Raw genomic sequence first — 26,303 nt, 5'->3', positions numbered from 1 at the left:
ATTTCACAACAGGGTGAATTGTGCAATCTTGTTGACAAAGGGATGTTGGGGCGTTTATTTTCTGTCCGCAGTCTGGGCCAGTGCAGCCTCTTCGTGCAATGAGGGAGACGCAGGAGCTCTCAGCTGAGAGTTGAAACGAATAGGAGGGGGCTCTGTGCTTCTACCTGAGAAGTACCCGCAACGGACGACGACGACTGGACGCCAAACGGCCTGACAACAAGTGGATGCCATAAAATAGCTGAGCCCTGGGAAAATGACGGGACATTCTTTCTGCAGATTCTTGCTAGCCTTTAGGGAAGATGCATTTTATCCTAATTTATTATCCAGAAATCTAGAATGTCATGCGTTCAGTAAGAAGGCAATGGAGCCTAGTCTGGCCTTGTTTTCTACTTTGATCCTGCTCACATGTATATATTTAAAGCCATAAAAGAAGTTTTTAATCTGTTTTATTTTCTTCTACAGTTTTTACAAAAGGATGTAGGAAGAACGGCGGCCAAGCTGATGTCCATCTGTCAATCACCTTGTACTCCAGGTAATGTGCAATCCTACAGGTCAAGTCTGAGTAGACCTTTACTTGCTGAGAAACTACAAATCTCAGCAAAACCTGACAGCACGTGGCTCACTGGGTATGCTGTGACTTGTTGTTGTATCTTCTTAAAGTGGTCAAGTTATCTAGCACTTCGTGAAGACATGGATTGGCAATCTATTGCTAATAATCGCTGACTGCTAATGATAGATAACATGAATTTGGTCTCAAAGACAGCCATTTTTCTGTTTCTTTCCTACATTCACATACAAGAATGATCAAATATGTGTAACTTTACAGTTAAGACCAGCACTAAGATGTGTAGGTAGAAAAGCTTGTATTGTCGCTCTTTTCACATTGCACATTCACAATTTCCAGTGCGACTTAGAAGAGCGACTTTGATCCAACTTTACCTTCTCTGTGCCAAAGTCACATCTAAAGTCGCACCAAAGTAGTGCAGGCATCCTTCAAAAATGCTGCGACTTTTAAGTTGCACCAATTTTAACGGGTGCCACTAAAAAGAATCGGCTGCGACTTGTCATGTGACTTTGAGTAGTAGACAAGACACGTCTTTTCAATCCATCAATTGTGTTGCACATTTGTCAGATAACTGGGTGCTCACAAAGATGATACATGCTGGTTTAAAGAACTAAACTGTTTCTTCAAAGTATCTGTTTGTTCCTAAATCTTGATTTTATAACTGACACGTCCATTTTTACCTAAATTTCTTGTAATATACAGACCAAGGACACTCACTCTTTATGTTACATTCCAGGACCGTGCTATGAGAATAACTTGGCAATGGTAAGAGTTTGTCATTCTTTTACGTAGAGACTACAGCAGTACAGCAGGTTATGTATCCTTGTGTTTTGATATCACAATACCTACATTTGGCTGATTAGTAGCAGAGCGCAAAGAACTTCAGTTCTACCCAGGGAAACCAGAGCTAATCCTTCATTACTCTGTTTATGTAAACTGCTGAAAGCAGATTCTGACTTCATCTTGTCTGGCAACACCCTTAACGTGGGAGATGATCCCATATATGTAACGGGCCAGGAAATGGGGAATTTAGCACTTCCTCTGTTTTCCTGTAATGGACACAGGTGGCTGCCAAATGCTGTGGATTCTGCTACTGATGATCATTTTTTTTCCCCATAACATTGTAGTAGGGCACCTGATTTCATCTATGCACTACATTTTATGAGTGTAATGAAAGCTGAATTTTAGTTATTTTCTTTAACTGCTATACAGCACCAGTGACAAACCTTACCTTCAGTGTATGTTATGTATGACCCGATGCTGCATGGTGTAGAAATCTTCTGCTCACTGCCACCGAGATTGTCTAGCACTGTGGGGTTAAAGTATATGTAAATCCTCACCTTAAAATGCAACCCATTCAGTTTAAAATAGAAATGAAAGCTAAAACATTTATGTATAGATATATAAAAAATATATAGAAATACCCTTTTTCCTCTTTTTATAAGTGCTCACATACCCTCTGTTCTCAGCTGCATAAGGAGTTTAGAGATCTGGGGAAGGAGAAACAGCAGGACACTAGTTTCCCAGTGAATGATTGTGCAGAAGAGGCATGTCAACAGAAGTCTGATCATTTGAGGAGAGCAGGCTGAGCTCCTACACATCCAGAAAACTTACTACGCTGTGCTCTCATGCCTAGTGTGGTCAGTTTTTAATAGGAAAGTAGAGGGATTGGCAGGAACACCAGGGATTACACATGAAGGAAGCAAGAGAACAGGATACTTTTTCATACAAGTACACGGTGCAGCAGGCACATATCAGGAATATGAAATGTTGGGTTTACATGTTCTTTAACATCAGCTGCGTGAGCGTGAAAGTTACACCTCTTGTCCACCCCCCTCCATTCACAGAATAGTTACTAGTAGTTTTCAGAACACAAAGCGTTCTTTTAATGAAGCAGGGGCAGATGAATGATATGCTCCACCTCCTCCAATGACAGAACACTTTGAATAAGTGGCAAGCGAGTGCCACAACTCTTTGGGTTCATGTACACTACAGCTGATAAACTGACGTTCAGGAGCTTTTCAGCGTTTTTTTCAGCAGCCCTTGAACTCTCCCTAATGTTTTCTATGTGTCCATGTACACTATGTCGTTTACAGGCAGTTGAGTGTTCAGGAGTAGATTTTATCAGCGTTTCAAACACCAAATGCTTGTAAATGCTGCTAAGCGTTTATAAGCGTTTGCGTTTATAAGCGTTTTTTTTGACTGGTCCATATCCAGGGCACAATTCACTAAGCAGTAGGATACCACATAGCATTTTGTTTTAAAAACCCATTTGAATCCACTAAAAAAGGCTACTAAAATACCCCATGAGTTTTTTTATCAAGTCATGCAGAATTTTAGTAGTGAAAAGCATGCATCATGTTTCAGCTGAAAGAAAGAATTGCCGGCAATTAAAAAATAATTTTGAAAAACGGTGTGGGGTCCCCCCCCTCCCATCCATACCAAGCCCTTCGATGCTGGTATGAATCTTGAGGGGAAGCCCCACGCCAGAAAAAAGAATGGCGTGGGGTTCCCCCCCCAAAATCCATACCAGACTCTTATCCGAGCATGCACACCAGCAAGTCAGGAAGGGGGGGGCGTACGCGAGTGCCCCCCCTAAACTATACCAGGCCACATACCCTCAACATGGGGGGGTGCTTTGGGGTAGGCGGAGCTCCCCCCCAAAGCACCTTGTCCCCATGTTGATGGGGACAAAGGCCTCTTCCCACAACACTGGCTGGTGGTTGTGGGGGTCTGCAGGTGGGGGGCTTATCAGAATCTGAAATCCCACCCCCCCACGAGAATGAGTATGGGGTAAACGGTACCGCTACCCATTCACACAAAAAAAAGCTGTAGTGTGGAAAAGACAGGAGTCATTCTTTGACAAGTCCTTTAATAAAAGAATGTCCCCCGAAGTAGATCCAACGTCAATCACGATGTCCGCCACTCCGAAGAAGAAAAAAAGGCTCCGCTACCAATGCTGGCCCCCGGACATCTCTTGGATTTACTTCTTTGGGGGACATTCTTTTATTAAAGGACTTGTCAAAGAATGACTCCTGCTTTTTTCCACACTACAGCTTTTTTTTGTGAATGGGTAGTGGTACCATGTACCTCATACTCATTCCCTTGGATGGAGGCCGGGATCTGGGGGCCCCCTTGCTAAAGGGGGCTTCCAGATTCCGATAAGCCCCCTTGCCCGCAGATCCCCACAACCACAGCCCAGGGTTGTGGGGAAGAGGCCCCCCCCCCCTTTTCCTGACCTGCCAGGCTGCATGCTCGGATAAGGGTCTGGTATGGATTTTGGGGAGAACCACACGCCATTTTTTTTTAAATTTTGGTGTGGGGCTTCCCCTCAAAATCCATACCAGACCCAAAGGGCTTGGTATGGATGGGAGGGGGGCCTCCACATCGTTTTGTTATGATTTTTAAATTGCCAGCAATTCTTTTTTACATTCAGCTGACAGTTGAAACATTAATGCATGCTTTTCACTACTAAAATACCACATGACTTGATAAAATAACTCGGTAATGAGGTATTTTAGTAGCCTTTTTAGTGAATTTACTATTTGTCAGTGCATTCTGGGCATTTGGCAGGGTCTCCTGAGGTTATTCTTTAAAAACGCTTCTAAAACATGCATAAACGCGGCTAAACGTGTTATGCAAACGCAGCTAAACTGACGTTTTTTAACCTACGTTTTCCAGCAGTCAGTTTCCATCGTTCAGAAGAGTTTTCCAAATGCCCCATGTACATGAACCCCAACACTCACAGTGACTGATGCCGAAAGATCAGTGCCATGCAGAGGACTTTCTACACTATGCAGCAGCCAACTAGTGTCTCGGCCCCGCCCCCTCTCTTTTCTCATTGGCTCACTGGCTGTGATTAACAGCAGCGGGAGCCAATGTTTCAGCCAATGAGGAGGGGGAGTCCTGGGATAGCCAAGACTCTAGTGCAAATCGAGAGGGGCATAAGTGAGTATTAGGCGGGCTGGAAGGGATGCTGCATAGAGAAGGTTTTTTTTACCTTGATGCATAGAATGCATGAAGTTAAAAATCCTTGGGCCTTTAGAACCACTTTAATAAATATGTATGTTTTGCGATATTTAGCACTTAAATTTAGCATTATTTTGGAGTTTTTTCACAGACTAACACTTCACCAGAGGAAGAAAATTAATGCACACTGAAATATTGTGAAACTAAAAAAACATCCATAGGGCTAATTCACACCAGCCACTGCATTGCAATGCAGCAGCTGGTGTGTGGTGCAGTCCAGTGGGATCGCTGCAGTACAGATACACCGATCTTGTCACATTGCACTGTTCACTTTTTTATTTAAAAGGCCATTACTGACATTTCGATAAATTCAATCGGCCATTGTGAGGTGTGAGGCACTGTGCTGAAAAAAAAATGGCCTGCTGTACTTCTTTCACCAATGCAATAGTGTGAACTAGCCACAATGTTCATTTGGCTGCCATTAAATGATAATGGCACCCAAAATGTGCTAAAGAAACAGGCATTTTGTTGTTCTAAAAAATGCCCAAAAAGCTTTTGGAGCCGAGGGCAACCCATTTAAGTGAATGGTGTTGCTCCAAAAATGCAGAAAAAAAATCACATTGCTCAAATGTGAACGGGGCCTATATGTGCCTTCATTCACAGAACGATCTCCCTCTGGTGCAATGATACATTTATTCACTCTACTGAGCTAAGGGCATAACATTACTACTCTGATACATTGTTTTCTTTTAACCACTTGCCCTCCAGAGGATTCCCCCCCCCCCCCTTCCTGACCAGGCCATTTTTTGAGATACGGCGCTGCATTACTTTAACTGACAATTGTGCGGTCATGCAATGCTGCACCAAAATTAAATTTATGTCCTTTTTTTCATAGAAATAGAGTTTTCAGTCAGTGGTATTTGAGCACCTGTGTGTTTTATTTTTTCACTATAAACCAAAAAAGACCAACAATTTTGAAAAGAAAAACAATATTTTTGACTTTTTGCTATAAACCATATCCAGTGAAAAAATTTAAAAAATCTAATTTCATCATAAATTTAAGTCAGAATGTATTCTGCTACATGTCTTTGCTAAAAAAAAATCCCAATACATGTAAATTAATTGGTTTACATGAAAGCTATAGCACTTACAAGTGGCGGTATAGACACTGGAATTTTTATTTTATTACTTTTTTTATACTAGTAATGGCGGCGATCAGCGACTTATAATGGGACTGCGGGACTGCAACGGGCATTCTGACATTGGGTGGGAACTGACTAACTGACACTGACATCTTCAGTGACACTAATACAGTGATTAGTGCTAATAAAAAGCACTGACACTGTACTAATGACACTGGGCAGCAAGGGGTTAACTTTTGGGCAATCAAAGGGTTAACTGTGTGCTGTGTGTGTTTTACTATGTGTACTGTGTTCTGTTTTACTAGGGAGGCATACTGTTTTGTATCTCTCTGCTGTTCAAAGAGATACAAAACAGCATGTCCATGCTGACAGGGGAGAAAACCTGTGTTGTTTATACACAGATCTCTTCCCTGTCAGCTTTACACAATGATCTCTAATTGGCAGCTTGAACTGCCAGCCGCGACTCAGTGATTGACATCCCTAGCTGCCAATAGAGGCACCTGTAGTGCAGCACATGCGCTGTCTACCCAGGAATGCAAATCGCGTATATATACGTGATTTTGCACAGCCCTGCCTCCCTGTAGCAGTACTTCTACTATAGGGCGGAGGGCAACATACCAGCCAGAGCAGAGTTCTCCTCGTTATTTTCTACATTTTTAAATAACAAATATGTTTTTCTTTTAGTGAAATAACTTGAATCGTTTTTCTCAGTTTTTATTCTGTATTTACAGCAAATTCAAATATTTTACTTTGATGAATTGACTTTTATTATCATATGCCATATTTCCAAAAAAATTAAAACCACAAATTTTGCATGCGATAACCATTAATGAAATGGCCCCATTGTGTCTGATTTAATGAGGGGAACAGAGAAGCATTCTTGTGTCAGGTTTCACTTTCATAAGTCAGAAAACTAAAGTGTAACTAAAGGCAAAGCTTTTTTTATAGTTTTGGATAGAGTGGAGAGAGATTAGAACACCTGTCAGTCTTTACTGCTTTCTGTGCCCCCATTAGGGAGATTCACCCTCTCTATTTGTCCTGTTTACCATTATCATCAAAAGAGAAAATAAAAGAAATAAAAGAAAATCCAAAATTTTGGGCTGACATCTGAACATGAATAGAGGGGAAATCTACCAATGGAGACATTAATTCTGGTGACCCTGGTGACACATCAGGATTCCCTCACTTTGGAGGGATTTCCTTTCATTACTTTGGCTATAGGACAGGACGTGAAGGGAAATCTCTCCAATAGGACACAGATGACAAAAAAAAATTGTGACTGAAGTTATAGCCTCCCTTTCTCTATCCAAACTGAAAAAACTTTGACGGTATTTAAACCCACCCTGATATACTTATCTTGCATAAGAACATAGTTAATTTCTAACTTACCATCGCACTGGTTGGATTCATATGTTCCAATGGCTGCTTTATTATCTCTATTGCACAGACATGGCCTTGGCATTAGAAGTGACTTTGAAACCCATAGAGAAGGTGCTGCAAGCTTTAGCATGATGGGGGTATGAAGCAGTAGCCCTGTGTCCCCCTTTCCTATGTGCAGCAGACACTCTATGCCTTTCATGCAGCTGGTAAAATGGGCAGTGGCTCTATGACAACTCACAAAGACTCAGGTGCATTAAATCCTTGGCATGGTTAGGAGAACAAGCAGTATCCTTTTTTTTCCAGCCAAGGTAGAACAAGAAGTTCAAACCTTTGACATGCTTGGAATTATGAGCTGTATCTACCTGGTTCAATGGCCTAAAGCCTAAAACAAGTACTCTAGGGTTTTGGATATGGTTTGCTCCCTGTCTATTAATGCCTTTTGTATAAGGTCTATTCTTTCTATGTCCTTTTCCAAAGTTTTGTTTGTATACACTATATGGCCAAACGTTTGTGGCTACCTGACTATCACACCTAAACAATCTTGTTTGAAATTCCATTCTAAATTCATGTGCATTAATAGCATCATCCTTTTCTTTGCTGCTAACAGCTTCTACTTTTCTGGAAAGGCTGTCTATTACAATTTGGAGCGTGCTTCTAGAAACATGCATATTCAGCCAAAACAGACTTTGTGAAGTCAAGTAATGATGTTGTACAAGAAGACTTGGCTGCAATTCAGGTCTAAGGTGTTCAGTAGGGTTGAGTTCAGGGCTCTACGTAGGTCTGAAATTAATAATTTGGAAGGAAGTATGTCCACATATTTTTGACCATATGGTGTAGATCAAGCCTTGAAAGCCTCCAGTCACTAAAGTGCACATCATGTGAGAATATATCAAAACTTCACTCCAAGGGACATTCAGACCAGGTTGTTTCAGAAATTATTTTTTTTATATCTAGCAGCATTACATGTATTATCTATAAAACTGATGGTACAGGACGGGTTACTATTTAAAGCAGACTATAGGAAAAACTTTTTTTTTTTCATTTTGAACAGAGTAAGGGAGGATTATACCCCCTGTACCGTTTATTTTTGCTGTCTTTGTCCCAATGGGGAGATTTACCTTCACTTCACATCCCATAGCCGAAACAGGAAGTGAGAGGAGATCCATTTAAAGTGAGGGAATCCAAGTGTCACCAAAACTAGTTTCCCCAATGGAAGATTTCCCTTCTATTACTTTTCTGGGGACAGCCCAAAATTTGGGATTTTCTTTTACTTTCACTTTCAATGATAATGGTAAACAGGACAAATAAAGAGGGTGAATCTCCCTAACAGGGACACAGACAGTAGTAAAGACTGACAGCTGTTCCAATCCAAAACAAAAAAAAAAGTTTTGCCTTGAGTTATACTTTAACATATAAAAAGTATTTTTATGTAAACTTTAATCTCCCTCTAAACTGAAACCTGGCCAGGGTATACAATCAGGAATCCCAGGTTCTCCTTCCCTTACTCACTGGTTTTCCTAGGAAGTAAGGGTTTTCCCAGTCTGGGATCAGTTTATGGGTGCAGCGAACAAAAGGGAGGAAAATATTGCTTATAACACAGAGCAAAACACGATATTTAATATTATACTTAATACGGTGAATGATGAGTGCTTACATCATTATCATCATATATTTGCTATTATACCTAATAAGTGGTGATGTAAGCAGGGAACCTAGGAGGACACCTCTTTGCTCTAGAAGTCATTCCCCAGCTGGGATACCCCTCATTTCTGATAAGTGAGGAAATAGAGCTGGCGCTCTGCTCATATAGCCTGGCTGGGTTCTGGAAGTTCGACATGAGATTAAGGTTAATTATAATTATTATTAGTAAAAATGACTTTTACATTTGTCTTAAACATTACTTCTTTATTATTTTTAAATCAAGGATTGCTCCTGCAGTAAGACAGGAAGTAAAGTGTTAAAGTGAACGTAAAGTTTGACATTCTTTTTTTTGTTGAAAAAGTTTCAACAATCAGATGTAAGGAAAAATGTCAAACCTGAACCCAGGAAGCTTGAAAGCTGCCAGTGCTGACATCTGAAAGTGCTATTTCTCTGGCTGTCATGATGATCCAGTGTCTTATCTACTTTTTAAGTCACTGACCTAGAACAAGTGGCAGATTGAGACTTTTGAGTTTCCAAATTGGCAAGACAGTGACTCTCAACTAAAGATATAGACAACCAAGCAGCTAGCATTTTCAGAAGCAGATCAGCAGTTACATATTTCATGCATTCCAATACCATTTAAACTTTTTTTTTCTCTTTTGAAGAACCAAGATATATATATATATATATATATATATATATATATATATATATAAATTTTAATGTATTTATATAGTACATACATTTATTTATGTATTTATTTAAGCCACTTCAGAAGTATACCTGTCAGGAGAGGAATACAGAAGCAGCTACCACTGGTTTCCTTTTATAAATGCTAGTTGCCTGGCTGTGTGTGACATAAATTTTCAGGTCGCAGACCTGAAATGAGCACCCAGAAAGTTAAATCGGTTGCAAAGGATATTTTTTTTGTATCTGAATAATAAACATGCTATACTTACCTGTTCTGTGCAATGCTAGTGCACAGGGCAGTCTTTAACCTCCTCTTCTGAGGTCCCCAACCAGTGTATCTGCTCCTCCTCTTCTAACAGTGCCCCCATAGCAAGCTGTGTGCTATGGGGGCACTTGTGAGGGCTCGCTCCTGATATGGGCTGTGTGCGTCCATAGCCATGCCCACGTTGCTCAGCCCCACCCCCAGCTTCCTCCCCACAGGATTCTATTGACAGCAGCAATGGCTTTGGAACACAAGTCAGTGCCGCTGTAGACAGGCACAGTGCTAGATTGAGATAGGACTCATATATAAGGAGGTGTGGGGGGGGGGGGTGATAAAATTACTGGGATATTTTTTTTACATTTAATGTAGTGAATGCAATAAAGTAAAAAAATGTCTCAGCATTAGAACTAATTTAAAGTCAGAACTCCTTATTTATACACTGGCTCCAGGTCTGTGATTCAGAAAGTATTTGATCCAAAGCATCGACATGACAGCCATGAAATTAGCATTTCAGAAGAAGAGGAAGCAATAGCAGCATGTATCTGTCATGGCAGGCTTCTTTTAAGCTTAAAATATCACATATTCTAGCTTGCGAGATCAGGCCATGGTTATAATATAAAGCTCTTGTGACATCAGTGCTGTTATAGTATGAAATGTTTTTTTATAAGAAGCAGTAGTCTGTGTCTGACTGTACTGTATATTTCCCCTTGTGGTGCTATGCTCTTTGAGTCATGCAGGCCACACACACATCTTCCCTGTTCTTCCTTGTCCCCTGTTTTATGTGAGGCTATACCTCTTTTATCTGCCAGACTGCCACCATGAAGATGGTGGACACAGGCAATAAGTGTTAAATAAATGATGTTACATAACATTCAGCCATTCTATTTACAGAGTAAATGAGGATGTTTGTATAGGTATTTATGTGGATATTTCAATCATATTCAATTAAAAAGCTATTTATGTTTTTTTTTAAAGATTTCTATAGTTAAATTATTTAAATATTTTCTAAATTTAACCCCAGTGCCAACCTCAAAACCATTATAGGCATATCCCCCATACTGACAAAATGTGCATTTCTTACTTTTTTTGCAATTAAGTCTGCAAAGCAGCACAACTGCAATTAGTGGTTCACAAAAGTAATACATGGGCTTCTCCAGACTATTCCTCCAGCCCCACGTCCATGCCAAGGTATGGAGCTTCATATGGAGCTTAGTGAAGTAAGAAAACCCAGCACTCACTGCTCATTGCTTGAATGATTCTGACTAACTGAAAATCAATCCAAGGCCATATCTGTAAGGGTGGCCATACACTATAGTGGCCAAGGCCAAGGTATGGTCACAAAGAAGCAATTCATCAGTAATTAAAATACTGAACAATGCAACCCATACAGTATTGCAGTTAGTAGTTTGTAAAGTTCAACTGGACTTCTGTAAAATTGAAGATTTTTCATAGCTGACAGTATCTAAGCCACTTCTTTAGTTCTAATGAGTTGCAGGAAGATATCCCACCATTTATATCTACACAGATAGCACTGACACCTTAATACTGTCACCATAGAATATGTCAAGGCAAATATTGATTGTACAAGGACAGGATGGATGCAAATACTTGTTTGATCGATCAGAAACAATCAATAGAATTGCACCATGGCCAATTTGCATGCCAGTAATGAAATCAACTGAAAGTTCATTAAATTGATAAAAATGAAGGATTGCAGTTTCTTTTTCAATGTTGTAATTTTAGTTGCATCGAATGACTGAATGTGTGGCTACCCCCTTGCAGATGTGTGTGGCTCCCCTCCCATGACTTATGTAGTTGTGTGTGTGCTGTGAACAGACTCAAATGACAGGCGATTAAATTATACAGGATGTTCAACATATTCACATCATAATAGTAAGTGACCCAGCAGAACTGGAGGAGAGTGGCCTCGAGTGCGCCACCTGCTGACAACAAACAGTACATATGAAATACATGGTCACAGCTTATTTGATGCAGATTTTTGCTCTTCAGCAGAAAGTGTACAGAATTATACAACGTTTTGACTGGCATCCCTTTCTCATAGGCAATCATTTATTACTTTCTTTCCAGAATTATGGACACCTTCTGAGAACTTCATTTTAAGGAGCACTTCATTTCAAGACTACCCTGTGACTCCTGTGTCTCTGAACAGTAAGAGATTATGTGCTGTTGGATCAGAACCAGCATATGACCTTTTACTGCACAGGGAGACAAGAGAATACCTATGTGTAAAGCTTGAACCCGTGGAAAGAGCCAAGATAAAGAATAAAGTGTTTTAACAGTTTGTTATCCTTTCTCTGCCATTTCATAACTAAAATGTCACAATAGAATTTTTAACTAAACACAAGGTTTGGAACCTTTTGGGTTCATACACACGGGCATCGTGTCATGCACATCGTGCTGCGCTCAGATCCATACTGTATACCGTTTTATACGGATCTGAATGGTGCAGTATAGTACGCCATTGGCCCATTCACACAGTTGTGTTTCGGTCCCTATTCCCTTGTAGCATAACACTGCAGAAAACTAAACTAGAACATTTTGCAGCTGTGGCCCGATCTATATTTTGCAAGGTGTGCATGTAAATGTTTGTGTGAACATTTACATGCATGACAACTAAGTGGACATGACCATTTGTGCCATCACTGCTGCCTAGTCATTCAGGGCTGGCCAGAGATGTAAACTTGTAGGCAGTGGGGGAAGCATGGGCACAGAATGACCTTGGCCTTCAGTCATTCTGACTGACTAAAGGTCAACGTTTTTCTGCACCTGTGCCACCATCACTTCTTACTCATCAAATGTTTACAACTGTAATGAGTAAATGGACATTGGGGAACTGGAGAAAGTGCAGAGAAGGGCAACCAAACTGATAAGAGGCATGGAGGAGCTCAGCTATGAGGAAAGATTAGAGGAACTGAATTTATTCTCTCTTGAGAAGAGGAGAGTAAGGGGGGATATGATCAACATGTATAAATACATCAGTGGTTCATATAGTGAATTCAGTGTAGAGCTATTTACCCTGAGGTCATCACAGAGGACAAGGGGGCATTCTTTACGTCTGGAGGAAAAGAAATGTAATCTCCAAACACGGAAAGGTTTTTTCTTCACAGTGAGAGCTGTGAAAATGTGGGATAGACTCCCTCAAGAGTTGGTTCTGGCCAGCTCAGTGGATTGCTTCAAAAAAGGCCTGGATTGTTTCTTAGATACAAATAATATAACTGGATACTAACATTTATAGGTAAAGTTGATCCAGGGAATATCCAATTGCCTCTCGGAGGATCAGAAAGGAATTTTTTTCCCAGCAGGAGCAAATTGGATCGTGCTTTGCTGGTGGTTTTGTTGTTTTCCTTTGGATCAACTGTGGGTATAGGATTATAACTTTTTTTTTTTTCTATGGTTGAACTGGATGGACTTTTGTCTTTTTTCAGCCAGACTAACTATGTAACTATGACATGGATATGGCTATATGCTCCACCGCTGCTGCCTAGTCATTAATGGCAGTGGAGGGCATAAACATTGTATGGGCAGAGGTGCAGGTGCAGGATGACCATGGCCTTTGTTCAATCAGAATCCCTGATGGCCGAGGTGAATCTGCAGCTGACTAGGCTGCCTAGTGATAAATTCATTCAAGGCAGGGGGAGCTGTAAACATCAATTATGTGTAGACAGTGGGGATGGGGCAGACGCAGAATGACCTCTGCATTCAGTCATTCTGAATTAATGACTTTGTACAGCTGAGATGAAGTACATACCATATTTATGCAGGATCATTACCCATATTCTGTAAGCAAGATCCACTGTAAACTTCATACACTTGCTTAGACTATAGACAGCTCCATTTTGTTTCTGAAGCAACCGTAAAATTGTGCATAAGAAGTACTTAAGACCCAAAAATCTAAGTGTGAATATGACAGGCAGCAAAACTGAAAGCCTTCACTCAGTCTCACTGTCCCCTTCTGAAAATCTCAGCATTCTCACAGTACTAACTGGTGCCTGACCACCGCAAAGGTACAGGATCCAGAGTGAACCCCTGGCTGACCCCAGAAGTGCTCAGACCTGAGCATTTCACATTCATGTTCAGGACTCTGGCAACAGGTGGTGTTTTAGGAGGGGTTAGGAATGCCCCCAGTTATTATACACACACAGACAGGAAGTATTGGGGGTCTTAAATAAAGTCTATTATGGGGCATGGAAGGAACAAGTGGGTAGAGTTCACCCAGATGGGAATGAATATAGGAATTCAATGTCACCTGACTCCGAAATCCAACTATTGCAATAGGCAATGGGCATCCATGTAAGCATTGCAAGGGTTTATTTACTAAAGCTGGACGGTGCAAAACTAGGCTCACTCCTGCGTAGAAACCAATCAGTTTCTAACCTCAGCTTGTTCAATTAAGCTTTGGCAATAAAATCTGGAAGCTGATTGGTTTCTATGCAGAAGTGAGCCTGATTTGGCACTCTCCAGTAAATAAACCCCACAGTTTCCAACGATAAGCGTAGAAGAAAGTAAACCCAGTGATGGTTGGTGTGTTGTGATAAGCTGCAGTGCTTGTTCTTTGGCACTTGGGTGTCTTGGTGCCATTCTAAATGAATAACATTGCGAAGCACGACACAGTTGGCCATGTGTTACCATGTGCTGTGGTTAAGGTTCAGTAAAGCACACAATTTACCACACATAATGCAACACATAAGTGAAAGAGGTGCATTTATTATACTCACTGGAATGCCATTAAAAATAAAAGACAATGCGGTACAATGAGCATAGGGTCGTAATGTATGTGTCCAGTCAAAACTTCTTTCCTAACCATCAGCATTCAGTGTTTTTCCTTCAGCTAATCTTCTTGACGCACCCTTTATGTTTTTTTCAGCCTGTAAACACTTCTCTTTGTGCCTATACCTACATGTGCATGGACGCATACAGTAGGCTTTCAAAGAGGTGCTTTACAGGCTAACAAAAAGGCCAAATACCAGATGTTTTTAAGACCTGTCTGCATTAGGGCAAAAAATATGTTTTCAAAGTACAATACTTTACCACAGTACATAATAATAGTAAATTAGTAGTAGTATAGGCATTTTTTTTCATTTTGCATAGAGCAGGGGAGGGTTATAACCCCTGTCAGATTTTTTATTGCCATCTATGTCCCATTGCGGAGATTTTGCTTCACTTTCTGTCTAATAGCCAAACAGGAAGTGAGAGGAAATCCCTGTATGTTTTGGAAACCCCCATTGGACTAGTGTCCCCATTGGAAGATTTCCCCTCTATGACTTTGGGACAGCCCAAAATTTGTTTTTTTTTTTAACTTTCACTTTCAATAATAATGGTAAACAGGACAAATAGAGATAGTGAATCTCCGTAATGGGGACACAGAGAGCCATAAAACAGAAGGGTGTTCTAATCCATCTCCACTCTGTTCAAAACAGAAAAAAAATGTTGCCTTTAGTTATACGTTAATTCAGCTAACCTGTATATGTCATGGATATACTCATTTTCCAATTTTCTTCTACTTGTTAGCTATGATGTACAGTATGTCTGCATAAGCAAAGCACAGCTGAGCAGTTTGCCATCACAATCAAAGAAAAAAACATGTTTTTAGTGTGCCACTATACTTTCATAGTATATCTCTTTAAATAGTAGCAAAATATATAGAGCATATCATTACTTTGCCAGATGATTTGTGGAACAACCTTTATTTGCCTGTCCAAGCTGTTCTGGAAAATATGATGTATCAGCTACCCTCTAATGATATGTTCTCTGCCAGAAATGCACGTTATTTACAGACCTATTAATAGAAGGATTTGTATATGGCAATATCGTAATGACTACTGTATATATTTTATGACTACACCAAGGAAGAAGGCATGAGCAAATAATAAAAACAATCAAAACCTATTTCAGTGGGTTAAACATTTACCCTTAGGTAAAATGAAGAAAGATGGCACACAGTAACAAGTCCTTGCAAATATTTATTACAAAGCAAATAGCTCTGCACAATCATGTTGACGCATTTCTGCATACAAAGAGGCCTTAGTCATAGCTAAGCTATGACTAAGGCTTGTTTGTAGGCAGAGGCACGTAAGCCTGATTGTCCGGAGTGGTTTGTTAATTTTCTAATAAATATTTGCAAGGACTTTTGCTGTGTGCCAGCTTGCTTCATTTAACCTTATGGGCAGACATGAGCCTACGCTCAGTACCTGTGTTTTAAGTAGCCTGAGTGTGATAGGAAGGTGGAGCAGTTTCATTTTGTTTACTAAAAATACATACAAAATATGCAAAGTGGGTTAATGGTTTCATGTTTTTTTTGTGAGTTTACTTTTCTGTCACAGTAGTCTGTTAAAAAGTGCATTGAAGGAACACCCTAATGCTCTGGGAATGTGTCTCATTTATTATTTTGGTGGGAAGAGCGCAGCAGTAGCAGTGAGTGATGATGGTGAATGGATATGGCATTTTTTACTAAATTCCATAACTTTAAGTACTGTACAGGACACAGAGTGAGTATTTAATCCTGGGTTATAGACTCGTACCTTCAGGTGATTAGAACACTGACAAATTTAGGGGGCACATTCCCTGGCCTCCCCACTATGAACCTTACCCCACTTATTGAGTTCTCAGTTTTGTAGCAAGCAATGCAGAATAACAGGAATAAAGGGGAGGGTGTCGTGTCCTGGCATTTACAGGTAAGTCATAATTCCTATTATCTTAATAGTACAGTACAGCAAAAAGGCTAAGTATTCATAGACCCTGAGATATCCCAAAGCCATGAATAAGAAGGTGGGCAATAACTAGGCAAACAGAACTATGCAAACAGATCCAAAAACAATAAAGGTAAACAGACCCAAGTTCAGAATGCCCAGAAGACTGTCTGTCAACTTGGTAGAACTTTGACAAGGTATCTACGGAAGACCAGGTGGCAGCCTTACAAAACTGTGCAACACAGGCTTGATGTCTGAATGCCCAGAAAATGCCCACCAACTTGGTGGAGCAAGTGTTTAAAAGTGCAGACGTTGTGTCCTTTAGAGTGTAAGTTCTGACTATGAGTTGTCATAACCAGCTAATGATGGTGGACCTTGAAGCAGCATGTCCCTTCTGAGGTCCTGAGAGTAGGATGCTTAGGAAGTCCTGATAGAAGCTGCTGCTTTGAGGTAGACTCTGATGGTTCAGACTATGTCCAAGCAGTAATGAGCAATTTATTTTGGATGCTTAAGAGCAGGGCACAAAGACAGAACTGAGACCAGGGAATTATCAAAGCATCCAATGCCATCCAATGAAGTTCCTGGATCTTAGCCAAAAAAGGTAACTTGTTGTTGAATCTGGAGGTCAGGATATCCACATCTGAGGTCGCTCATCTCTGACATATCAGGTTCAAGGTGTCAGGGTGAAGGGCCCATTTCCCTTCTCCAGACAGTGATGGCTGAGGTAAACCATCTTCCAATTGTCCACTCCTGGGATTTGGACAGCAGAGATTGCTGGACAGTGTTTGTCTATCCATGACATGATCAGGCTTGCTTCTTTCAAGGCTGCATGAGTCTAGGTACCCCCTTGGTGAATAATGTAGGTCACAGCCATAGTATTACTTGATTGCACCCTGACTAGCTGCCCTTGTTGAAGGGGTGGTCCAGTGGTGTAGATCCAACTTTATCACTCTGAGCTCCAGGATGTTGATGGGGAGCTTGGCTTCCTCTGGTGACCAGAAGTTTTATGGCAGATTTTACTTCCCCATTGTCAAGACCATGTTGGAAATACACCAAGCTAGGGAATTCCTTGCTATGCTGGATAGCAGTATAGGTGGCTAGAAGAAAGGAGCATGCTTGTTCCATGCCAACAAGCTGTTGTGTTGGAGAGGTAATTAATTAAATTAGGTAAATGGGACAGTCTTGAAAAAGACCATTATGTGACCAATAACTCTCACGGAGAATCTCACATAGTGTGCTTTGTTGATCTCCTGTCCCAAGCATGAGTTCTAAGAGAGAGCAGTTTTTTCTCTGAAAGGAAGACTTTTGTTTATTCTGTGTATAGAATAAGGCTCAAGTATTCTAGGCAAAGAGAAGGTTGGAGTGTAGATATTTGGAAGCTGATCACCCAACCAAAAGCCTGAAGAATCTGGACATCTGGATAACCTGTGACCTGGATGCCCTGAGTTTGTAAAAGGACAAGAAGAGGTGCAAAGACCTCTGTAAATACTCAGGGAGCAGAGGATAGTCCAAGTGGCAGTTCAACGAACTGAAAGTGATTGTCTCCTACTGTAGAGCATAGAAGAGGTGGATGAATTATGGGAATATGCAGATAGGCACCTTGGATGTCTACAGATGCCAAGGATTATCCTTGTACCAGAGAGGCAATAACAAACCTTGTGGATTCCATGCAAAATTTTGGAATTTCATATTTGTTTAGGTCCAGGACAGGATGACTACCCCCATTGGGTTTTGGTACCATGAACGGGTTTGATCCTAGAGACAAAAGATGGTTTAGGGCATGCTGCAAATCTGGATGTCATTGGACAGAGTTTGGTTGATTTGATAAAAGAAAGTACCAGAAAGAATCTGAGAAAAACAAACTATAACAGGTGTACCCCCACTCTTAGGAAAGTGAGGGAGCCACTTCATTGAAAAGAGGGCTTTGGGGAAAATTTGGTGGGCTTTGTGGGCCAAGTCTTGCGCTGAAAGGAAGGGCTGAACTTGGGCATGAAATCTGAAGTTGGAGCCTGGTTAGAGTGTTGAGGTGCTCTGCATTTGAAAAGGGAGACTCCTGAGGAGGTGGGTTTGAGAACTTTTTCCTGGGAAAGAAGAACCTTTCCTCCTGTGACATCTTTGATGAATTGGTCAAGTGACTCACCAAAGAGATGTCCTCCTTCAAAAGGCATACATGTGGGGTGTCTTTTATAGACAGGGAGTTTCAATTGCAACAATGCTGAGGCTTTTGTGCACAGTAGAAGTAAGCATATCAACACTGGCCAGCATACTGTTTGAAGCCATAACTTCCAGTACATAGGAGCCTGGTTGTTAGAAATCTTCTGCGGTCCCCTCTAACAAGGCTGCTGGATCCTTTTCATTCCTCTCTACAGTATGTCTGCCTCTTCTAGATGGTTTTACTGAGGTTGCACCAATCCAAATGCACTGCTTCTATTGTTGTATCAGAAGACAGTGAGGAGTTGATCAGGGTAAGAATCCGAAGAAAAAAATAAACTAGTCAAAGCAGTCAAATTAAACTTAAAAAGTAAAAAACACTGACAGGTAGGATTTTTATGACAGAAGATAAAAAAGATTGATCTCTTCTGTCATAATCCTTTTTCCCTGCTTGTCAGCTGTTATGGACACCGAGCCATTATGTGCAGCTCTGTATGGCACCGCTCTGTGCCATAATGATGTAACCCCCTGCGCATGTACTGGAATTAAGTCATGGTAGCCTGGCCTATCAGGTAGCTGAAAAGTCATTTTTACATTTTATTATGCAGAAGTTTCATTCTGTTTGGAGCTAAGAGTGAATTCTCCATAAGGGAGAAATTAGTTCTCTCATATTTAGACACCAGCAAAGACGCAGTGTCCAATCACTTAAAGATACCAGCCTATAACCAGGGTCTATGAATATTCAACCCATGTGCTGTACTGTATGATAAAGATAAATTATTTCTATACACAAATATATAGATATAGCCTATTAGCATGGTGGTGGTGGCGATCTAACACGGCAACTTCAGGTGGTGTTGCTGGCCACATTAATGTGGGCTATGGACGATAGTTTTAAACACTGAACAGGCTTAAAATGTACATTTGTGTTGGCCCTTGACACACTAATAGAGTCTAAACAGAAAAAGATGGTTAAGAACCATTTATCAGCTTCCTTCACTGTTCTAACATCACACTTACACCCTGATGTGAGCCACTACTTTCTGACCACTCCATTAGATTCTTTATCACTTTCAACATCCTAAGGCATTTCAAATGACCAACCCTTCCTCCATCATCTGAGCCTAAATCCAGCTGCGCTTGGTTAGGTGAACTAGTTTGCCAGTGGTGATAAATTTGATGGGAGGGTGGAGAGTGAGCACCCTAGACATTCAGTTACCTTGAAAAAGTTTTCATACTCCTTGAAGTTTTCCACATTTTGTCATGTTACAACCAAAAACTTAAATGTATTTTATTGGGATTTTTAGATGATAGACCAACACAAAGTGGCACATAATTGTGAAGTGGATGCAAAATGATACATTTTTTTCAAAATGTTTTACAAATAAATATCTGAAAAGTGTGGCATGCATCTGTATATAGCCTCCTTTACTCTGATACCCCTAACTAAAATCTAGTAGAACCAATTACCTTCAGAAGTCACCTAATTAGTAAATATAGTCCACCTGTGTGCAATTTAATTTCAGTATAAATACAGCTGTTCTGTGAAGCCCTCAGAGGTTTGTTAGAGAACATTAGTGAACAGCAGGGGCGGACTGACCATTTGGAAACTCGGGCACTGCCCGAGAGCCCGGGGTCAGTAGGGGGGCCCCATGAGATGCCCCTGATACCTTTTTCATAGGCTTTTTTGAGTTTGGGCAAGGACACAGGGGCCCCATGATCTCCTATTGCCCCGGGGCCCCATGAGTTGTCAGTACACCCCTGGTGAACAGACAGCATCATGCAGGCCAAGGAACACACCAGATAGGTCAAGGATAAAGTTGTGGAGATGTTTAAAGCAGGGTTAAGTTATAAAACAATATCCAAAGCTTTGGACATTTTACAGAGCACTGTTCAATCCATCATCCGAAAATGGAAAGAGTATGGCACAACTACAAACCAACCATTACACAGCCATCCACTTAAATCGACAGGCCAGGCAAGCAGAGCATTAATTAGAGAAGCAAGAGGCCCATAGTAACTCTTGAAGAGCTGCAGAGATCCACAGCTCAGGTGGGAGAATCTGTCCACATGACAACTATTAGTTGTACTCTCCACAAATCTGGCCTTTATGGAATAGTGGCAAGAAGAAAGCCATTGTTGAAAGAAAGTCATAAGAAGTCCCATATGCAGTATGCAAGAAGCCATGTGGAGGACAGAGCAAACATGTGGAAGAAGGTGCTCTGGTCAGACGAGACCAAATTGAACTTTTTGGCCTAAAAGCAAAATGCTATGTGTGGCAGAAATCTAACACTGCACATCACCCTGAACACATCAACTCCACCACAAAACATGGTGGTGGCAGCATCATGTTGTGGGCATGCTATTCTTCAGCAGGGACAGGGAAGCTGGTCAGAGTTCATGAGAAGATGGATGGAGCCAAATACATGGCAATCTTAGAAGAAAACCTGTTCACCTTTCAGCAGGTCAACGATCCTAAACATACAGCCAGAGCTACAATGGAATGGTTTAGATCAAAGCATATTCATGTCTTAGAATGACCCAGTTAAAGTCCAGACATAAATCCAATTGAGAATCTGTGGCAAGACTTGAAAATTGCTATTCATAGACACTTTCCATCCAATATGACAGAGCTTGAGTTATTTTGCAAAGAAGAATGGGCAAAAATTTCACTCTCTAGATGTGCAAAGCTGGTAGAGACATACCCAAAAAGACCTGAGCTGTAATTGCAGCGAAAGGTGGTTCTACAAAGTATTGACTCGGGGGGCTGAATACAAATGCACACCACAGTTTTCAGATATTTATTTGTAAAACACTTTGAAAACCATTTATCATTTTCCTTCTACTTCACAATTATGTGCCACTTTGTGTTGGTCTACCACATAAAATCCCAATAAAATACATTTATGTTTTTGGTTGTAACATGACAAAATGTGGAAAACTTCAAGGAGTTTTTCAAGGCTTTTTCAAGGCACTGTAGATAATGTGTACAATGTTGTAGGAAATGTAGCATATTTGGCTTCCCTCTGGAACAGAAATGTCATAGGAATAGTCACATAGCAATATTTTTTGAGCCAGAAACATATTCTGTTTCATGCTCAGTAATCAATGAAGTGATTTAAGCCAAAAAGCACTTTTTTCCTAAAAAAACAAAAAAGCATACTCTAGTACACTGACTGTGAATATAGACAGCCAGCTTTTGGGACAAAACCAAGGAGCTTCTTTAAAAACGTTGTCTTTGAATAGTGCAGCTTTTAGAACAATGAATTTGTAAATAGATTGCCAGCTCTTACTAGTTATGCCTGAGGTATGCCTCAGTAAAACTAGGTTGGGTTTTCAAGGACAAGTCCAACTGAACCCAGCTTGTGACTTATCTCTGTTGTTCAGCAGCAGTCACTTTAGTCTAGTCTGCAATTCAAAAGTTGGTGGGCTGTAGAAGGGAACTTTTGAGACAATGAAACCAGTAGTCACTGTAATGTAAAAATCACTGACAAACCTACATTTCTCTGCATCCCCTGCAACGACTAGACATTAGTCATCATATGGAGTGGAAACATGGACTGTCTACCGCACAGCTGTCTCAGAGGAGTTCCACAGTGCTTATCACCACAGTGGTCTACTCAAAGCTTTTCTAGGACTGTGTAACCAGCTTTTGTGGTTCACAGTGGGTGACATGACATAGGAAGAGAATATTGATAACCCTATGTAACGCCCTATAGATTTTTTTTACAGTTAGAGACTTGCTAGAAGTCTGAAGGGCTCTGCAGGTCAGTTATCTGATACCTTCCCCTGCTCTAGAAACTTGGAGAAGTTTCTAGAAGCAGTGAGTGGGGGTGAGGAGGGGCTGATCTGCAAACTTAAAGGAATCTGGCCAATCCCCAGGCAGGAAGCTTGGCGGCTAGGTCAGCCCTTAAATATGAGAGAGCCTGGACATCAGGGAAGTCTGGTGGAAGATGGAGTGAGGAAGTGCTGCTGGTGTGGAGCCTAGGAGGGGGCTCCAGAGGAGGGGGGGGGGTCTGCCTACAGGCTGAAGTTGTACAGAAAGACCTCCACTGTCCCACAGTCTACCAGGGAAAGACAGCCTGTCATCAGGGAAGGATCTAGCCCAGCCTAAGGCCTGAAAGCAACTTCAACCTCTACAACTACAGGAACAGAACAGCGTGAGTACTTCTACACCCCCTTGGCCAAAGATGGGAGAGGGCAATACAATACCCAACTAGTTCTCCCTGGGACTACATATTTTGTGTGTCTCAGAATCCCTTGCCCTGGGATACTTTCAAGACAGCCAGGTGGATGACGAGATTGTCATTTGGTGTCTGAGGAGGTTCATTTAAGTGTACCAAGGGCTCCTTGCAAAGACTGTGTACTAATTTGTCAGAAGGGAAGTGCCACTCCAGAAGGAGTAGAGAGCTAAGATCAATTAATACTTTTTAGATTTTTGCTGGATTCTTGCCATTTTTGTCTAAGAAGATGTCCTTCAAGTTGTTCGGTTCCATTGGCCATCCCCTAGACCTCATCCAAGTTGTTAACACCTAATAAAACAACAATAAAAAAACAAGCTCATGGACTGTTTACTGACTTTGGAAAAAAGTGTGGAAAATGCATGTTACCTGGCTGTGCAGAACTTAGGGGGACCCAAATACTCAGCGACCCTCAAGAGGGTAATGCTACACCTAAAAGGTTGCTGGTTGTACAACTCAAAGCAAGCCTGAAGTAGAACACAATGGTGACGTGCACTGTGGGACTCCTCTGAGACAGCTATGGAATAGGCAGTCCACATTTCTACCCTTTATGCTGATCAAACCCAGTGTTTGCAGGGAATCAGTTAGTTTGACAGTGGCATCAACCTCATAGAAGTTGCTCTCTACAGACTGCCAACCTTTGAACTGCAGGCATGATGAAAGTGACCAGGCCGTGGCTGATCAAGAGAGGCAAGTTAGGGACTAAAGTGATGTGGGGTGGCACAGTTAAGTTTTGGAGGGGTGGGAAAGTTGGTTAGCATTAGTTTAAGTAAGCAGCTGTGCAACAGAGGTAATTTGGGGTGAGTTGGGGTTTAGTATGCTAGTCCAGTTTAGTTTTGGTGGGCTTGGGGAGGTGCATACCTAATCTTGTCCTTTAAAACCCAACGTAGTTTTATTGAGGCACAGTTTGCTGCTATATCACATTTTTCAGATGGGTGCACTTCAATGGTAAGATACTCACTACTTACCTGCTTTCTTAACTTGTTTCCTTTTTTGATGTAGATCCAGAATTCTTTACATTCAGAGGCTGCAAAAAACTGTTCCCTGCGTTTAACTTTCTAGAACACAATCTCACCTCTAACAATAATAAATAAGTACACTGTGATTTCAGGCCTGACAGCTTCTTAATAATGGCTTCATCCCGTAACAGAGAGGATGATTTTCTGCCTGGGAGAGAACAAGAGGCATTACATTCAAGGTATACAATACATATGTAAATACAGTCACAGTTCTTAAGTTAATATGTTTCATATTTATTGAAACAAAAAAATTTCTATTATCAGTGACAAACAAGATTTTCATATCTTTGCTACCAGTAAGTTGCAAGGCTATAGTAGTTCACATAAACAGATGTTAAGGAAGAACTCCAGAGGCAAGATTCAAACATAAACTATACAAAATCTCAATTTAGTTTTAAAGAAATAAAAGTCCACCCTGTGTCCAAACATTCACTATTTCTGGGGCCACATGGCTCTAAGGTAGGGTTGCCACCTCATCCCTTTAAAACCGAACACATATTAATTACACAGGTTCCGTGGCTGATTAAGGCGCTAATTAAATTCACCTAGTGCCTTATCGCCAATAAACTAGCTTCTGAACCTGTGTAACTAATATGTGCTCAGTTATAAAGGGATGAGGTGGCAACCCCACTCAAAGGCTCCTTTCACATCAGCAGCAGTGTTTACCACTTCCCCGAAAAGCGATCTACTATAGACTGCTTATTAGAGGATGGTGAAAGGAGGCTTGCAGGCATTCAGGATGCTGCCACATCCTGATGCCTTTTTGGGATTTTTTATTGTTGTATGTCAATGTTAAGTTTTCATTGGCTGGCAGTTGCAGAGCGGCCCTAACAAGGATGGTTGAAGCATGGTGAAAATAAAAATCAATCACCTGTTTTTACCTCCTTCCCTGGCTATTTGTGGGAAAGGAGCTTAAATGTCCTTGAGATGTAAAACAATTAAAATCTGCAGCATGTCTATGTTGTTCTCCCCCTCCTGTGCACCTCATGCAAAAAGAAATAGAACTTGACTTTTGTAAGTCATACAAAATCAAATGGGACTACAGCACAATTAAAAGAAAAAAAATCCAATTTATTGGATACACATATTTCCATTCCTTAATTTTGCTACAGTCAATTAATTTTACTGCTTGTTGTGTTTACCAAGAGAGTTAATTTACATACTGAGGATTCAGGCAGATCTCAGCAGGTACCCTTCCTGATTCCTCTGAGAGGTGTACAAGATACATTAAGCCACAATTTGGTAAATGATAATTCTATTCCAATAGAATAAATGGAGCCTACGTTCACCGATATTTTACAGCAAGATGGTCAGAAGTGCTCTTCATTGCTCAGTGGGTAATTCCTTTATATAGCAATCCTCTTCCAGTTGCCCCCTTACAAATGGCAGCATCCATAACAGGAGCCTTCCGTGGAAGCTTCCATTATTTGACTCATAGAATTAATCTGTGTTATCCATAATTTATCCAGGGAATAGTACAGGGATTGGGGATCTGTTTAGAAGTTAGGCTGAGGTTAAGGCAAACCTTTGTCACCAATATTGGTGCAGTCATAAAGTGTACAAGTATACTTGTAGTTATCCAAAGCTGTTTAATGGGTTGCTTCAGCTCCTGAAACACTAATGCAGGCCATAGATGGGTCAAAAATCGGCCGATTTTCGGCCGAAAATAAAATTGGCCGATTTTCGGATCATTAGTGGGTTAATTGTTCGGCCTTTTTCGGTATTTTGGCAGATTTTTTTTTATCGGTAAAGTTGGGAAAAAATCGGCCGATTTTGCCGATCAGCCGATTTTCGCGGCAATTATGGGCCGATCTTTTTACCGATAAAAAATCTGCGTATGAGCAGTGACCTGCAAGAGGAAGACAAAAAGAAAAAGAAAAAGATGAAGAAGAGGATGAAGAAGAAGAACAGGATAATGAAGAAGAAGAGGATGATGAAAAGGATGATGAAGAAGAAGAGGATGAAGAAGAGGATGAAGAAGAGGATGATGAAGAAGAAGAAGAGGATGATGAAGAAGAAGAGGATGAAGAAGAAGAAGAGGAGGAAGAAGAGGATGAAGAAGAAGAGGATGAAGAAGAAGAAGAGGATGAAGAAGAGGATGAAAAATAAGAAGAGGAGAAAGAAGAGGATGAAGAAGAAGAGAATGAAGAAGAAGAGGATGATGAAGAAGAAGAGGAAGAAGATGATGAAGAAGAAGAAGAGGATGAAGAAGAAGAAGAAGAAGAGGATGATGAAGAAGAAGAAGAAGAGGATGAAGAAGAAGAAGAAGAGGATGATGAAGAAGAAGAGGATGATGAAGAAGAAGAAGAAGAGCATGAAGAAGAGGAAGAAGATGAAGAAGAAGAAGAAGAAGAGGATGATGAAGAAGAAGAGGATGAAGAAGAAGAAGAAGAAGAGGATGAAGAAGAGGAAGAAGAGAATGAAGAAGAAGAAGAGGAAGATGAAGAAGAAGAATAAGAAGAGGAAGAAGAAGAGGATGAAGAAGAAGAAGAAGAAGAGGATGAAGAAGAGGATGATGAAGAAGAAGAGGATGAAG

At 40.9% G+C, this 26,303-nt stretch overlaps 1 long non-coding RNA gene across 2 annotated transcripts in view; it reads right to left on the bottom strand.

The window, feature by feature from the left end:
- LOC149471102 (uncharacterized) overlaps window positions 1-26,303 on the bottom strand; it is a 71,399-nt gene that overhangs the window by 9,367 nt on the left and 35,729 nt on the right. For both annotated transcript variants that reach the window (XR_016307428.1, XR_016307429.1), the window contains exons 3-4: window positions 23,824-23,915; window positions 1,797-1,874 (exon numbers count right to left, since the gene is read on the bottom strand). This is a non-coding gene — a long non-coding RNA (uncharacterized LOC149471102). The remainder of the gene's footprint in view (window positions 1-1,796; window positions 1,875-23,823; window positions 23,916-26,303) is intronic.

Source organism: Staurois parvus, unplaced genomic scaffold, assembly GCF_062004578.1.
Source record: "Staurois parvus isolate SC_StPar_1 unplaced genomic scaffold, SC_StPar_1.0 ptg000029l, whole genome shotgun sequence".
NCBI classification, from domain to species: domain Eukaryota; kingdom Metazoa; phylum Chordata; class Amphibia; order Anura; family Ranidae; genus Staurois; species Staurois parvus.
Note: the sequence above shows the minus strand (reverse complement) of the source record. Positions and strands in the feature narration are given on the sequence as shown.